The following is an 18297-nucleotide window of genomic DNA, read 5'->3' as shown; positions in this document are numbered from 1 at the left end:
GCTGCACTGTTAATGTTTAAAGATCATCCAGAGTATTTGATTAATATCCAAAACTGAGTTAATCGATCCTAACAATCCCTTTTACCTTTTACGAAGTATTATGTTTGATAGTCCTCTATGATGATCAATCTTTAGAAACCTTCAATATTCCATGGCAGATCTGGAATTTCAATCAAGAACACTATGAAGAATGTTGAGAGAAAAAGTCAAACCTTCCAACTTGGTCAAACTCAATAATACGTAATCTGATTTTACAATGAAGCTTCTACTCTAAAATTACACTAAGACTAAACTATTTACATGGTCAAAGAATAACCCTCAAAGTCAAAGTCAAACTATCTATACAAAGTCAAACACGATGTCTAAAACAATTACAGACAATATTTATCTTTCAAGACTAATACAATTTAACACTGAAATTCAGTCCTAACATTCTCCCCCTTTGTATTCAGGCTTGAAAGAATTTGAGCGCTTTGAATCTCGTTTGAACTTTGTTTCTTTAAGCTCTTTATGACTTCTTAAAAAACAATATTTGAAATCTTCAGATGATCGTTGAGAAAATCTTCTAACATTCTCCCCTTAGAATGTAGAACAACAATGATCTTCTCTTTTGACAATGTAGAAGAATATCAGTAACAATCTTCAGAAATAATCTTCAAGATATGATCTTCAAAGAATCTTCAAACAAACAAAACACTAAAATTCTTCCCAAAAACGAACTTCTTCAGATACCGAACAAACATTCTCTTCGATGTGAAAACTTTATCAGTAAACTGTTGTAAGAATGATCTTCATATTCAAAAACTCTCAGACATTGTAGCATCAGAATAATCTTCTATAATAATCTCCAGTCGCACTTCTTTAAGTCTTTTGTTGACTTTGATGTTACTCTCCCTTGATCTTTACAACTTATTCCCCTTATATCGTTCGGAATTGAACATTTCATTCATTATTATATACTCCTCCTTATGATGAAATGAGAATCATTACACCATACATCTGAATGAATGAAATCTTTAAATAAAAGTCGTCAATTCATAAAAATTGTAAGTAGATCTTTTGTGACATCCGTCATTTTTGGAGTGTCAGGTTAGCACCTTTATAGGGTTTCTATATTTAGAATTATATTTTATTAGGATCTAGTCATGTTGATTAGAACTCATCTGACTTAGTTCCCAAAATATAGTTCAGAAAACCTTGTTTCAATGGGTAACTGATAAAGTTAACTTATGTAATGCCAAATACATTAATTTTTTTTCGAAATATAATAAAGTTGATATTATAAAGTCCAAATTAAAATATAAAAGTCTCAATTGAATGTCCAAATAATTTTACCAAAAATTTGGAATTTTGATATAATACTAATATTTTTATCAGTATTTGACAAATTGTATTTATACCCACATTTAAATGGGCTTTATTTTATAAAATAATAATAATATAAGAGTTGGTTTGGGCCTTAAAAAGGGTTCTTTCTTTCATTTAAGTCCACATATAAAAAGATCACATCTCTTGAAATCTCTCATTTCCATCTTCATTTTACATAATCCCTTCTCTCTCTCTCTCTCTAAAAACTCCCATTCCAGCCGAATTCATCTTTAAACCAATCTTAAATTCCATCATCTTGAAGAACATTCAAATCTTCAAGAAGTAGCAAGCAAAAGGTAATGGACTAGTTACATTATCTTTGTATTTCAACATGATTTCTCATCTTCTACACATTTTTTTAAATAAATTTTCTAGAGAATCTAAGATGAGAGATTATACATCAAATACATGAAAATGTCCTTAAAATGATGATAATCTATGATCTACAAACATTGGAACTCAAGAAAACTTGGTAAAAATGCTTGCATGTGGGTTTTTGACCATAAAAGGGGCTGTTTGGAGCTGGCATATTACTACCTAGTAGTTATGTCGCCCATTTCTCCCAAAATAATAGTCCAAATGCTACGTTTCTTTTTTTTAAAATGAAGTTCAGTGAGTTAGAGTTCTATCCCCATTGGAATCACATAAAAAGAGTAAGTTTTGAACCTTCAAATGTTTAGAACAAAATAAGTGTGCAACAACACACTTGACAGTAGGTAAAACCTACTTTGGACGATCATATCTCTCTGGTTATTCCTCTAAAATGGTTTATTTTTCTTTTAGAACTTATTTTAATGAGTTATATTTCTAATGCAACTGGTCTCACTMAAAAATATTACGTTTTGAGCCTTCAAGTTCTTGATACAAGATTATGATGCAAAAAGAGCATTGCTGACAGAATCTTGCATGCATTTTAAAACGGTCTTATCTCCTTCAAAACTCAATGAAAATGGGTGATTTTTTTTCTGGACGTTAGCCTTATGTGTTAGCTTTAAAATAAAGTTAAAATCACTGAAAAATGATGAGTTTAGACCCTCCAAATGGCCGTCACTCGAAAAGTGTGCAATCTATCTTGGGGACTGTGTCACTCAAAGTTGTAGGGTAATGATGAGTGCCTTAAACCCATCCAAAATTCTTGATATTCGGGAAAAATCTGTTTAGCTCATTATTATTGATGATATAAAAATTTGGACATACAATGACTTTTGGAAGGTTCCTTTTGACAGTGATTTGTGAGACCAAAAATTCCAGAAACAGAATTTACATTCTGTCCAAATGGCAGCTTTATGTGCAAAGGACCTTGATTTTTTTAAAATATATAATTTCTGGACTATTTTTAGAGCAAATAATAAAATTATCAACTTTAATTCATAAAAAATCATTGGCAATACATAAGATATAATTTGACTTTATCTTTATCGAGACCCGTTAGGTGATCTAATTATTGGATTTCGGACTGTTTAGGAAAGTTAGGGCGGACGTTTAGCGCTTCAAACGTCATCAAGTTCTTGGATATTCATCAGCAAACTTGTGAGTATTTACGGCCCCACTTTTAATGCTTTTTGTTTATTTAAACTGGGGGAAAAGCATGAAGTTATGCAAACTATACTGTTTATTTGTAAAATTGTTGGACTAAAGAACTGTTTAGTCAAGATTTGTTGAAGTCATGAAAAAAATTGACTGTATTGCACTATGGTATAAATGGTAAATTGATGTACTTGAGAGGATATGTTTTAAAAAGTCCCCTCCCGTAAACGCTACTAGTTAACTCGGGCATGATCCTGGGCCGTGATAATTGTGGATAGCCGCTATTGTATTGACAGTCCCACCCAAAAACAGGTGCACATTACCTATGTTTAATAGTCTACTCATGTGTGCGAACGGGCCACCGCTGAAGTAGTATTGATATGAACCGTGGTACCTAAGTGAGCGCGGGCCACTTTATGGTAGTTTGTAAAATAATGGGGCACATTGGTTAGGAAATGCTCAGTAGCGTCTCAAGTTTTAAACATCGTTATAGATATACATTTATCGTGTGCAAGTTTATGTATTAGTTTGCAAGAATTGATTTATGCATTGTAAATATTTTTGTTCATATGAAAACCCGTGAACTCACCAACTCTTTGTAGTTGACGTTGTTTTATGTTTCATGCTTTTCAGGAAATAAGTAAGAAATGAAGTTTTAGAGCATATATGTGACGACACCGATTAAGTTCATTTTGAAACTTTTGTAAAGATTTATTCTATTCCAACTTGGTTATGGATGTTAAATTCGAATTTTGTAAACTTGAATGGTGTTATTTAATATCTGCTGCTGTGACTCGTTTACTTGTTACATCTCGTGTTTCTGTTTTAACGGGGTGTTACATCTTTTCAAATCCACTTGTTTAATCTATTCAGATTAAAGAGAATGAGAAGGTAACAACCAATTTCAACGTATGAAATTGTTTTCAATCTTATAAAAAGATTGGCCTGTGAGTATAACAAATATGCTCAGTACAACAGACGGATGTACTGTATATATGAGACTTTATGAGGCTCATCTCACTAGGTCTTCCATTCAATCATCGATATCTTATAAAAGTATATCTATGAATGTTTCGTCAAAATAACATATAAAATGCAAAATTTGTGTAGTGTAGAAAGATAAAGCAACATATGCTTCTGTTTAGGCTCAAAAAGATAAACCGTGTGGACTACACAAATTTATCAGACTCAATTGCATGATCAAAAAGACTTGAAGGGGCGACATATATCCTTCTGATTCAATATCAACTTTCTCCGAATAAGAAACTGATAGATTGTGAGCTGCGTGCCCCAAGTGTTATTGAAACACTTATTTGTTAAGAGATAAATGAGTAGTTGGTGGGGTTGTGACAAGAATTGGCCTGAGCGTTGCCTTTTTCAATATTAGTCTCCAAAGAGTCGAGAACTAATAGATTATGTGGTATGCCCAGAATTTAGAACTTTGGAACAGGATTCTTGTATTCTTTTAATCCTGACACAACTCTCATCAATTCTTTTAGCTCACAACAACTACCCCTCTCTTTTTCATTTTAAGCTATGCACACAAACTCTTTTGTATTTAAAGCTAACTCAGATATGGTTGTCTTCTTAGGTAGGTTTGTCGGTTCTTACATTCCATAGAGGTATTTCTGTTAAGCACTCAGTCCCTCCTAAAATTATATTTTATGCTCAAATGATCACAACAGTTGATCAAAATTATTGTTGCAAATAAAGCACAATGATCAGATAAAAAATTGATCAAGATATTTGGCTTTTAAGCACAATCAATAAATGAGTGATACGACAACGATCAGATTATTCGGTATGCGAGAGAAAATGAATGAAGATTTATAAGTACGAGTTTACAACCAACCAAGGCATGATTGGATCACTCTTGTATCTAACCACAAATAGACCAGATACTATGTTTGCTACATGTCTTTGTGTAAGGTATCAAACTAATCCTAAAGAATCTCATCTCTCTGCGGTCAAGAGGATCTTTAGATACCTCAAGGGAACCCCTTCATTGGGTCTCTGGTATCCTAAGAACTCTGGCTTTGATCTAATAGCCTACACAGATGCAGATCATGCAGGTTGCAAGCTTGATAGAAAGAGTACGTCTGGAAGTTGTCAACTCTTGGGGGACAAGCTAGTAGGTTGGACCTCCAGAAAACAAAATTGTGTTTCAACCTCTACATCAGAAGCAAAATATGTTGCTGTTGCTAGTTGCTGTTCATAAGTTCTCTGGATGAAGACCCAACTTAAGGACTAAGGCTTTGAATATGAAAAAAATTCTCATCCTCTATGACTCCAAGAGTGCCATAGCCATCTCTACAAATTATGTGCAGCATTCCAAGACCAAACACATCGATGTAATGTACCACTTTCTTAAAGATCATGTCGAAAAGGGAACAATAGAGATGTACTTTGTTCCTACAGAGATTCAACTTGCTGACATCTTCACAAAAGCTCTTGATGAGAAAAGATTTTTATTTCTTGTCAGCAAGATGGGTATGCTAAATCTCACCACGTAGAGGCAATCTATCGTTTTAAACCAGAGATCCTCAATATCTCTTGATTATGCCTAAAAGTGATACATTATTATGGCCATGATCCCCGAGTAGTCTAAATTAGAGCATCTGGTTCTAAAGACCAGAGCCTCTGGCCAATTAGAAATACTTGTTTAAATTTTTGGCCAAAATTTTTCATCGCCTTTGGAACCAGAGCCCCTCTGGTCCAAAGCAATTACTTGTGTTTTTCACAAAGTTCCCCTCTTCCCAACCAGAGCCTCTGGTTGTATAGACTAGAGCCTCTGGAATCCAATCCTTTGAAACTAGAGCCCCTCTGGTCCCAAACTTGGTCTCCCTTCATGCTTTCATACATTTTACTTAGTCATATTTCATTCATCATGCAACCAGAGCCTCTGGTTCCAAAGACCAGAGCTTCTGGTTTCCAAGTCCTTCGCGACCAGAGCCCCTCTGGTCCAAATTGGACATCACAACATCTTTTTATTACATTCATTCATCATTTTTACATCAACCTTTCAACTAGAGCCTCTAGTTCTATAGACCAAAGCTTCTGGATTCTAAGTCTTTGGAACCAGAGCCCTCTGGTCCCAAAGGTCCATCATTTCCATCATCCATTTCACCATCTTAGCCATAATTTCATACATTTTTTCCCATCATTCACAACCAGAGCCTCTGTTGTATAGACCACAGACTCTGGTCATCTCATTCACCCTCCTTATTGATTCTAGGGGGAGTTTTTACTATTGCCAAACCCTATGCATCATTTGAGGGGAAGTTTTACACTATTGACATCAAGCATTCAAATTGAGCCAAACCCATCTTTGGTTGTATATTCTCATTCAACAAAATACCTTCTGGTTCAAATCCTTGGTTCTTCCAAGTATGCATTTTCCCACCCAGAGCCTCTGGTTCGTCTATCCAGAGCCTCTGGACCATAAAAAAATGTTATATCAATGATGTTTCATCCCTTGCATTCAACCAAAGCCCCTCTGGTCCTACATTAAGGGTATGTTTTTCCATCCAAGGGTTTCCAATGATCAACCAGAGCCTCTGGTTTGTCTATCTAGAGTCACTGTTTCATAAAACCCAACATTCCATCGATGAAAGAATTCATCATTTATAACCAGAGCCCTCTGGTTCCCCCACAATATTGTCATGAACAATTAGAGCCCCTTTAGTTCCATTGACATGACTTGTTTTTCCATCAAAATCCATCTTTCATTGAAAACCATTTCATTACAATAAAGGTGGAATTGTTTTTAATAATAAACATTATTCTTAAGGTTTTATCCGTTTAGAGTAATCATTTCAAATACCCTAAAAGTCGTTTGTATCCCACACGCGCCTGACAATTTCAAAAAGTATGTTCCCCAAAAACCCCTCATTTCCCAAACGACCCACCCCAATTTGACACATGTCCACCTTCATTTATGATCATGTGTAGATTTACGGCCCACGATCGCAATTATGATCACCTTTTCTCCACACGTCTTTTTCCCATCATTACCACTCTTTCAAACATTTAAATATTATTTTTAAAACCCCACCCCTTCCACTTCCCCACCTATTTAAACCCGTCTTCTCCAACAAGTTCTTCTTTACGTGCACATTTCTCTCTAAAGAACTTGAGAACTCAGACGAACCTGCAACTTTCTCCTCTCCAACAATGGTGTCCTCCGCCTCTCATGAATCCCACAACAATGACAGCCACGTGCAGTCGATCGACGCCGACAGCCGTGCCTTCGTCTTTCTGCCGATCAAACCAAACAATCACGCCATCGATCTCTGCACAAACCTTTTTGAAGACAGGTTTGCAATAATGATCGAATTTTTCCAGAACTGTATTCTACAACCGACACTCACCCTCTCTGACAACAGGGTGCCGGTAAAATATGTTCAACAATATTGGCAGACCTGCGAGTTCTTCCCGGAGAACCACAAGATCATGGGGGACATCGACGTCCCAAATGACATTGTTTGCTCGATGAAGATCTCCCGTGCAAAAATCTCAAAGGTCCTGTTTATTCCAACTAGACAGGAGCTCAGGATCGAACAATACGCCGAACCACCAACAAGTTCAGACATCCTTCGCTTCATCAAAATGCTGGGCTACAACCGTGAACTCCGCAATGCTTCTGACTTCAAGAGGCAATTCATGCCTCCCATGTGGAATATGTTTTTCTCGATCCTTAATTGAGCCCTAACTTGCAAGCACGAAAGCATTGATCAAGGAAACATAAATATTATGACCAGCATGTATGGTCTATTTTCAACCTACCGCTCGACTACAGCCTCCTCATATACAATGAAATCCATGCAGCGGTCATCAAGAAAAACAAACTCGTGGCCGCAGGAAAGCCACTATCTTCTGTGCTCTTCCCACGTTTCCTTGCCATATTCATAAGGGACGCGATGAAGAGGCACATTCTGCCAAGCAAAGAACTGTTCACCCTGCAATATCTCATGAACGACCATCGACCAACCATCTCTAAGGATGGTTACCCCACAGAAAGGCCCCTCTCAAGGGCAATGCTCAGCGTCATTCCAGAGACGTCTAAATGTCGTAGGAAATATGAACGGTCCATGCTAACCCAAGAACTGAGGGCAGCTACCCTGGAGAAAATAGAGCCTTCCCCAGATACAAGCGAGGGAGCGCAGAAGGAGCTGTCTTCATCGGATGATGATGATGACACTCCTCCAGCATCCCCTGGCCCAATAAACACATTTATCCCATCCAGCTCCCGAAGGGCAACCACATCTGCTACCCCTGGCGATCAATGCCAAAGGGGTATTGAACAAGGATGACCCAGTTCAATCCCAACCCAAACCAGCCATCCAGAGGCCACTCTTCAGGCCTCTGGAGATAATTTAGCCGAGGAGCCACATCATCCATCACCTCTCTCCCAAAAGGGGGTGATGAAGAAATAAGAGCTACATCGCCTCATAGCTCGCCACAACCCACCACACAACCAGAAGCATGTGTTGCTTCTGACTTTGAAACTGCAATAGATCGTTTAGAGAGATCTTTTGTTCCTGCACCGCCCCTTCGATACTTGATCTAGCGAAGGGGACACACATTTACTTCTCTTACTCGGCCTCTGAATCCGAGGAAGAAGAAGTTGATGTCGAAACATCACGAGATAGTTCCTCACTAGAGGGCTATTGAGGACATGATGGAAGTCCTTCATTGCCCACCTTCACACAAGGCAATGAAGGCGCCTCTGAAACTGAGGCACAGTCTACAGCATCCGTTGCTGTAGGGGTTACCCCCTTAGCTGAATTAGTCACAAAGGCCGAATTCCAGGCCTTTGCAGACTCGACTCAACGGTCCTTGGATGACCTTAAACTCAGCTTAACAAGGATTGTCGAATCCGCTCCATCGATCGACCTTACACCGATTCGACAATCCCTTGCTTCCCTCGAGGCCCACGAAAAAAACAAAACCACCTGCCTCCAAATGCTTCAACAAACCGTCACCCAACAACACAACACTACATCCACCTTCTCCACCATTCGCAACCAAACCATCATGAACACCCTCGCAACCTTCACGGCCCTAAACACCATAAACACTACCCTCACCACACTCCCAGCCACCATACTTGCCCAAATACCTCAACCAGCCCCTCCTTGACCCCCCTCTACAGCTCCATCGTTCGATGAAACCTTTACCACTTTTGCTGCAGAGGTAAGACACATGATAGCCTCCATCACCATCCCACCACCTGCATCTACCTCAACCTCCTTCCCTCCCTCTGCCTCAACATCTATCACCACCCCAACAAATTTTGCCACCAGAGCTGATATGAGGGCTCTCTCAAAGGCACTTATCTCCTTATTCAATGAGATAAGTGCAAAGTTCGCACATAGAGCTATAGAACCGACCAAGGCTCTCTCCAAGAGCCTTGAAGAACAACAAGCTCACACAAACTCCCTCTTTTGCTCAATGCAGGAGAGTCGAAGAAAGAAGGCCCTGAGGGGGTATCTTGTGTCCTTCAGGGTAAGCAAAAAAAGAAGAAGAGCCTCCTGCTCATTGAGCCGCCCCCATAAGAGCTAAAGGCATGAGGATCCTGACCAAGATGATCATGGTCTAGGTCCTGATGAGGGGGAGAACATGGCTCAACAATCAATGGAAACCGCTGCACCACTACCACCTCCTCCAACTCAAAGCCACCCAACCTCAACCTCCCAAGGAACCCAAGCTAGGGAACTAGAGGCTCAGCCCTCTGAAGATGTACATAATGTACATGTTCTCATAGCTAGCACCCAAGAACCCACACCAAAACCAATGAGTTCTCACCAAATGAGGTGAGTTCTACATCTGATGAAAACCCACTTACCCCTCATCCAGAAATTAACCAACCCTTTACTCCATCACCAACACCTCCTCATATAGAACCTTCCATCGCCATACCCACTCAACCTAAACCCATAATAACCCAACCCACCTTACCTCAATAGCCAACCCAACCAAAGCCCATTGAACCAGAAATACCTCGACCAGAGCCAACCCAACCTGAACCATCACAACCAGAACCCATGCCATCACCTCAACCCTCAACTCATACACAACTCTTAACCCATACAGAACCCTCAACCCAAACACAACCCATCACCCAAAATCAACCACCCATCACCCAACTATCACGAGTGCTAGCGGACATACCTTCCTTGTCAAGGCATCCTCCTCAAGGCGTAGTTGATGAGATTATTGCTAACTTCGAGTCATGGAGGAGACATCCAAAGATGACACCAAGGGAACTAGTAATGATAGAGAATATCCATTAGTACCTATACCATGATCGCGATGAAAATTTGATCCTCAATCCTCCCATACTATCCCTAGAGTCGATGGATCTCTTACGCCATAGATTCGTAAGGCAGATGTCCTCACCACCTCAAGCTGTCTTCTCGAACGATGGAATCAAGATGATTATTGACATCAAAATAAGAACCTTTGCTAACCGAGCAATCAAATACATCGAGTACACCATGGAGCGAGCACATGGGATGGTCTGTTTCTTCAATGACAATGACATGATCAATCTCAACCCATGGGACTTGATCAACTTATATGGACACACTGCTCAGTGACAGGATCAGGGATTAGATATGGGATGGCAAATCCAGCGATAGTATAAACAATGGAGACCTTGGTAAAGTTCAAAGCAAAGAGCGACTTTCAAATTGCTCTTGAACTCGGCATCAAAAGACTATCATGCACTCCTCCAGACGAAGACTTCCCAGGCCTACAAGAGAAGATATCTGCCTCAGTCTTGACTCAACCAGAGCTCAGATTGGTGTTCGAAAACGAGTTTGGTGTGAATAAATTCTTTATACTGACTGAGGCCTTCAAGTATTCAACCTTAACACTTGAATGGTTTCAGAATGTCATCAGAGAAATATTGGGCAGACCTCACGTGCCGATGAGAGAAGGTCAACGACTTATTCATGAGATCTCCACAGTCATTCGATGAAGAGGACTGATGATGCGTTTCTGGAAGATATCTCAAGGAGACCATGAATGAAGTATTTTATGTAATTTCATTTTTATTCCATCAGTTTTGTAAGAATTCATCCAACACCTAGTCAATGAAAAAATTTGGCAAATGATGTTATTCTTTTAGTTTAGCATCTATCTTTCACTTATTCTTTGAATGTTCATAGATTAGCCTATGTTTGTCTTTTCATTACTTAGGGGGAGATTGTTAGACCCCATAAATCATATTTGTAAAAGTAATGAAAAATAACAAGTGTGAAAGAGCAGAAGGCCGATGGAAGACTTCCAGGAAAAAAGACTAAGTGTCCAATACAACCAGAAGGCCGATGAATGACCAGAGATGCGATGAACTATGCATCTTCATAACCCCTCTGGTTACCAACACTTGGAGTCTTCCACGACAGTTCAACCAGAGGCACCCGATGAAGAAGACATCAAGACATGGTTAAACAACACCCCATTGCTGGAGATGACAAATCGACAGTTGTATTCTACAAATATTTACTTTTCTTTATTTACTTTCCTTGTCTAGATAAGCTTTCCTTTTCATAAGAGATTTGCTAAATATCTTCCATAGATAGGAATCTCCATAATTAGCTTTCTAGTATAAATAGGCATGAACTATCTTGTAATCGGTTACGCTTTTCACATAATCATTTGGAATAAAGTGAATCATTCAGCACTCAGTAAATTCTTGAATATTTATCTTGTGTTCTTGAGTGTTCTTCATTTTATTCATCCACACGACATATTTAGGTTATTCTTAACTTAAGTATTAGTGTTATTGAGAGATATGAGATCAACAAATACCTCTCTTAAGTATTCTAAAAGTTCTTACCCAGAAAGAACTTATTTCCTTCTTTATATTTTAGTAAATCTTTTCTCTTTGCTAAGAATATCTGTGTGTAAACTTAGATTGTTTTAGATAGGTTTTTTATACCTTGTCTATTTCCGCATACAATCTAGTAAAAATTTGTATTGATCTTTCTTTGTCAATATATTTTTTTTAAATTTGAAAGTTCTATGTGTTTCTATTCATCCCCCTTCTATAAACTGTTTCTATAAACTATTGTAGACCCTTACGGGACGAACAAGTGGTATCAGAGCAGTGTTCTCTTATCTTATTGTTTAGTTGTTTTTCTGCATTTTATGATCTCTTTCTCTAGATAATTTTACTTCTTTCAAATGGATTTACAAAACATGAGCATAAACTTTCACGACAATGGCTCCCTTGCCAAACCTCCCCGGTTTATTAAAGACAACTTTAGTCTTTGGAAAAACCGGATGTCCCTCTTTCTGAAAGGTGTGGATCCTGAAATTCCACACTATATAGAAAATGGACCATATGTTTCACATGCTATTTCTTCGGCTGTTCCAGAAATAGCTACGACTGCCGTAATTCCTGAACGACAGATTTCTAAGCTCCCTCATCAGTGGAGTGAAGAAGACAAGAAGAAGATAGCTATAGATACTCGTGCGAGGTCTATAATAGCTATGTCTCTTCCTAACGAGGTCTATCACTCAGTAATGAAGCTTAGAACCTCGAAATTCATGTGGGACACTCTCTGTGTTCAATATGAAGGAACCTCTCAAGTTCAGGAATCGAAGAAGATTAACTTAGTTAGACAATACAAAAGCTTTCTCGTGGAAAGACTGAGACGTTTTCTGAAGTACACCAAAGGTTTAATTGTCTTCTCATCGATTTAAGGACAGTTGGCAGGGAATATTCCAACTCTGAAACTTTACCAAAATTTATGAAATGTTTACCAGAATCTTGGGATACTTATGCCATGTGTCTCAAGATGTCCAATGACATGTCCTCTCCCTCCCTCTTAGCACCTTATATGGGATACAACTCAATCACAAGCAGTCCAGACAACTGAAGAGGAATCTAATCAAGGATTCCAGAGACATGAAAAGCTCTCCGCTATCTTTGATCTCTGAAGATTCTTCAATTGAACTCCCATCTTCTTCTTTTTCTTTTTCTTCAGTTCTTCCTCCTATTACTATAACTGAGTTAGATTCTACTAACTCTGAGGCTCTATTAGAGTCTGACCTTGCAGACTTTGATGAATCACCGACGCTTCTAACCAAGTCATTTAGAAGGTTCTCTAGGAAAAGTAATTTTCACAGATCTTCTTCGCTGACCATTAAGGAAAAACCAAATTCAGATACAGTTGACAAGGCTTTAGCGGTCTGCTACAATTGTCATCGCAAAGGTCACTTTGCTATTGAGTTCAGGTTTAAGAAAGGCTCTGATGCCATCTTCAAAAACCTCTTTCTCCTTCAGATCTAAATATGACAAGTACCTGAAGCTGAAGGAGAAATATAAGAAGATGAAGAGTTCCCAGTGAAAGGTCAAAGGTCTTGTCGCTGAAGAGCATGACTGGGCTGATTCGTCTGATGAATCATCCTCAGATAAGGAAGACACAGCCTATCTTTGCTTGATGGCCAAGGATGTCAAAGAAGAAACTTCTGAGATGTCAACTTCTCATGATCCGTCATCATCCTCTCCTGCTCAGGTATGTCTCCTGAATGAACCCTCTTTTTCTTCCTCTTTTAGCCTATCAGTGTTAGATATGTTGACGGTGGACCTTTACACTGCGCTGAATGGCAAATCTAAAGCAGAAATGTTTAATCCTGATCTTCAAGAACGTTTGAAGATTTGTAATTCCAAGATCAAAGAATTGACTAAGATCGAGGAAGATCTTACAAATCACGTCATTGTGAACCAAACCATCACTATTGAATGTGAACAGGCTATTGCTGAGCGTGAGCAAGCAATTGTTGAACTTAGGGCTGAAAAGGCTACCATTGAAGAATGGTGCAAAGCCTCTATCAAAGCCTCCGAGATCATTACTGCTTAGATCCCTGCCAAGATAATGACTGGTCTAGAATTCTCCTATGATCAGGAAGATATTGTCAAAGATAGGTCCATGCTCAAGTTTGGTACCTTTGTCTCTTTTATTCCTGACACTTCTTCCTCTCAGTCTTCTCTTTCTGAACGTCATCTTGATGGAACTCTTTCGAGTTTAAGTTGTAAAGACAAAGGTAAATCCATTGTCAAAGCACCTCTTCATAAGAAGGCTAACAAGTCACATAGATCTAAATCTATTCATTCAGCTTGTGCACCTTCTTCTTCTTCAGGGACCAAAACATCTGAACCCTCTCAGAAATCTAAGTCTAAGCTCAAGGTGAATGCTTCACCTAAGGACTCCAAATCCTCAAAAGTTCCTCCTAGAACTAACAAGAAGGGAATCCTTGGAGCTTGTCCCTCTTCTAATCTGGTACTTCCTAGTCCGAAAGCTAGCTTTAGCTATAGGAAGTGTAGACACTATGGTGAAACTACACACATTGCCAGCAAGTGTCCTTCTACCGCCAAGGCTGGTCCCCAAGCTAAGGGCAAGAAAGTAGCTAAGCCTGAGAAATCTACCAAAGCAAAATCAACCACTAAGGTTGTTAAAATAACTAAGGTGAAGAAATCCAGTGGAGCCTCCTCTTCAGGCTCAGTGAAGACAACTACTGACACTAAGCCTTCAGCATCAGGTGTTGTTGTTCCTACCACTGAAGTCTCTTCATCAGGCTCAGTGAAGACACCCACTGACTCTACTCCATTAGCGTTAGAGGTTGTTCCTATTTCCACTGAAGCCTCTTCTTCAGGTTCAGTGAAGTCTTCTGCTGACACTGGTTCTTCAGTTTTAGTAGATGTTGCCTCTAACATTACTGGACCCAAATAGAATGGGTACCAAAGCATTTTTAAACTGTTCCCTTGTGCAGGAAGTCAAAGGGATTTGGTATCTCGATAGTGGATACTCAAGACATATGACCGGAGACAAATCTCTGCTAATCAACTACAAGGAAGAAAAAGGCCCTTTCGTGACTTTTGGAGTTAACGGAAAAGGATATACCAAATGTTTTGGTGTATTAACCAACGGTGCAACCACATTCAGACGTGTTGCATACGTTGAAGAACTGAAGCATAACCTACTCAGCATCAGTCAGCTGTGTGATAAAGATTATACAGTGAAGTTCTCCAAGAATTCATGCTACATCTATGACAAGGATGATAAGGTTCCTCTAACCGGTTCTCATCTACATCACACTGAGAATAGTTGTTTTCTCTCTAAAGCTTCGTCAGATATCAACTAGCTGGCACAAACGACTTTCTCACCTTAACTTCAAGACACTCAGCGAGTTGTCTAGAAATGATCTCGTCACTGGTCTTCCTCAACACACCTTTGCAAAGCAATCTCGTTGCTCAACGTGTGAGAAAGGAAAAAAACAAGAGCTAGCTTGAAGTCCAAGCAAGTCTCTTCAATGACTTCACCTATTCAGCTACTTCACATGGATCTCTTTAGTCCAGTGAACGTGCAATCTATTGCTGGAAAGAAGTATACACTCGTCATTGTTGATGAGTACTCTAGGTACTCTTGGGTCTTCTTTCTCAGATCCGAAAGTGAAGCAGCTGAAGAAATAATATCGTTCATCAAGAAGATAGAAATACTTAATAACATTAAAGTACGATCTATTAGAAGTGACCATGGAACTGAATTCTAAAACAGTACTATGGATAACTTCTTTGAGGATAGGGGAATTTCTCATAACTTTTTTGCAATGAGAACTCGTCAGTAAAATGGGGTCGCTGAAAGAAGAAATTGAACAATCATTGAGGCTACTCGGTCAATGCTCAGCGATTCCCATCTCCTTACTCATTTCTGGGCTGAAGCTGTCAACACCGCTTGTTTCACTCAAAATCGATCGATGATCATTAAGAGGTGTTGGTCTCGTTAGGGTCTACAAGATGTGTATAACAACTTGTAGAAGGGGGGGGGATGAATACAAACACAATATTTTCAAATTTAAAATATATATTGATAAGAGAAGATCAATACAAATTTTACAAGATTGTTTGCGGAAAGATAAGGTAAGAAAAACCTATCTAAACAATCTAAAGTTTATACACTTAATCTTAGCAAATAAGAAAAGATTTGCTGTTAAAGAAATAAAAGAAGGTAAATTCTATCTGGGAGAGAACTTGTTTAGAATACAATGAAAGTGTTAGGCCTGAAAATCAGTATTAAATTGTATTCGTCTTGAAAGTTAAATATTGTCTATAATTGTAAAAGTCATCGTGTTTGACTTTTCTTAGACATGTTTGACTTTGACCATATTTAGAAGTTTGACCCTATAAATAGGGTATTTCTCTTTTAATTTTGTAAGGAGACTTCATTGTAATATCAGATTACGTAAAGAGAGTTTGACTATATTTGTAGATCTTGACTTTTCCTCTCATCTCTCCTATCAAGTTATTGATTGTAAAATCCAGATCTGTCATGGATTGCTTAGGAATTTATCTTGAAGATTGATCATAGGGACACACAATTGGTATCAAAGCAGGATTTGCTAGAAATCAGAAGAAGAAATCTTCATTTTTTTGAAGAATTTTTGAAGAAAAGTTTCTGGAGTTCTTTTAATGTTCTTGATGTTCTTCAATTTTTTCTTAAGTTTGATCCAATTTTTTTTTAAAATTTTGTGTTTTCGTGTTAAAACAATGATCAATCTGCTCGAAATTGTGTTGTGAATCTTTGTTAAACACAAAGTTTTGTGTTTTGATCATCTGATTTCAAGTTTTGTTTGAAATTTGTGTTTTTAAAAAATTTCGTGTTCTTAATTTTTTTAAAATTTCAGTTTTTCATCCTTTTAAGTTCAAATTTTTTTTGCTTTTGTGTTTCTCTTTCAAAGTCCAACCGGTTTTTGGCCCAATATTTTTTTAAAACAGCCCATCTATCTTTTAAAATCAGAAAACATCGCAGATTCATCTTCATCGCCTAAATCACCTAACAGTTTCATCCATCTTCTAAATCAGACATGGCGCTTGAGGGTTCTTGAGCGGATATTGATAAATCGGTTGAGGGTTCTTGAGCGGATTAGAGACTTCATCGCTTGTGGCATGAACGGATTAGAGAATTGCTCGCACAAAGCTTGATCGGAGTTTTGATCGGATTAGTTTATCGCTCAACTTTTATCTGATTTTTCGAAGTCTAAATCGTACACCTATTGAGCGAATTCTGGCCGAATTCGCACAACGTTTGAGCGGACTAGTGACCGACTTTAGCTTCTGTTGTGACCGGATATCTATATCGTTCATTTCCTTGGCCAGTTTCAAGAATTTTTATCCGGATTCTAAATCGCTCAATCCATCTATCCGGGTTTCTAAATCGCTCATGTAAGTCTTTCACACTCATCAATCGATTTAGGACTTAGCTTTTTGTGCATCGAGTTATCCGATTTATTAAATCGTTCAATCCATCTTGTCCGAATTCTTAATTGTTCACTGTTATGCATACCTATGAAGCTGATTGGAAATTGTTTGATTTGAAACTTACATTACAAAATCTGTTTGAGTTCAATTTAGTGACCGAAGCTGATTTTGGCTGGATTTGTTGCTTGGTGTAAGAAGTGTTTTCTGCAGGTAAATTTTTATTTGTGGTTTATCGCACAGGCTCTTCCTGTAGTTACGATCAACATCTTCATCGCACAGTTCATTCAATTTTGTCTTTAAAGACCTCTGTTTGTGAGTTCTGTGACTGATAATCGAGGTCAATTTCAATTCACTAAGATATGAAATGCACAGATCCTCCTGTGATTTTGATGACTTGCGTTTTTGATTTGGGTGCAATCAGACCCATTTTCACTTCTATAGCTCGAATCATTTTTAGTCATAAACCAAGAAATTTGACTTGTTGAAGCATAAACCCATATGAGATATTCTTTGTCCTGCACTACATAAAGTTGGAAGAAAGTTCACATAGTGATTGCAGGAACTGGTTTGTATTTTGTGCATGTTGTGATTTACACTACCAGTGTTCAATCTATCTTGAATAAGAACTGGTATCAGTCTATTTTTGTTTTTGTGGAATTTGTTTTTGATTTCTGTTTTGATTTTATTATTAATTTTGATCATTGATTTCATCGCATATAATCAGATTTCTGAGTTCTTTTTCTTATACAAGATCATGGGAATCAACTGTCTGAACTAACAGCAAACTCTTCAAGTATTTGAATTTCAACAGTCAACTGGGGAGAATAAGGTGGACATTGGTGTGAAGACTGTGAAGTCCAATATCACTGATCAATCTTCATTTCTTCATAACAACAATGACAGATCTGGATTTTGCATTAAGAACATCAAGATGAACTTTGAGAGAAAAGGTCAAACTCTACAATTCAGTCAAACTCTCATTTACGTATGAAATATTACAATAATGCTCTCCTCTCATCTAATTACAAAGACTAACCATATTTATATGGTCAACATACTAAAGACAAGTCAAAGTCAAACTCCTATAGGAAAAGTCAAACACGCTGACTTTTACAATTATAGACTATATTTAA

This window comes from Cynara cardunculus (assembly GCF_001531365.2).
Source record: "Cynara cardunculus var. scolymus isolate 2C chromosome LG 2, CcrdV1, whole genome shotgun sequence".
NCBI classification, from domain to species: Eukaryota; Viridiplantae; Streptophyta; class Magnoliopsida; order Asterales; family Asteraceae; genus Cynara; species Cynara cardunculus.
The sequence above is the reverse complement of the archived record's forward strand: the minus strand, read 5'-3'. Positions refer to the sequence as shown.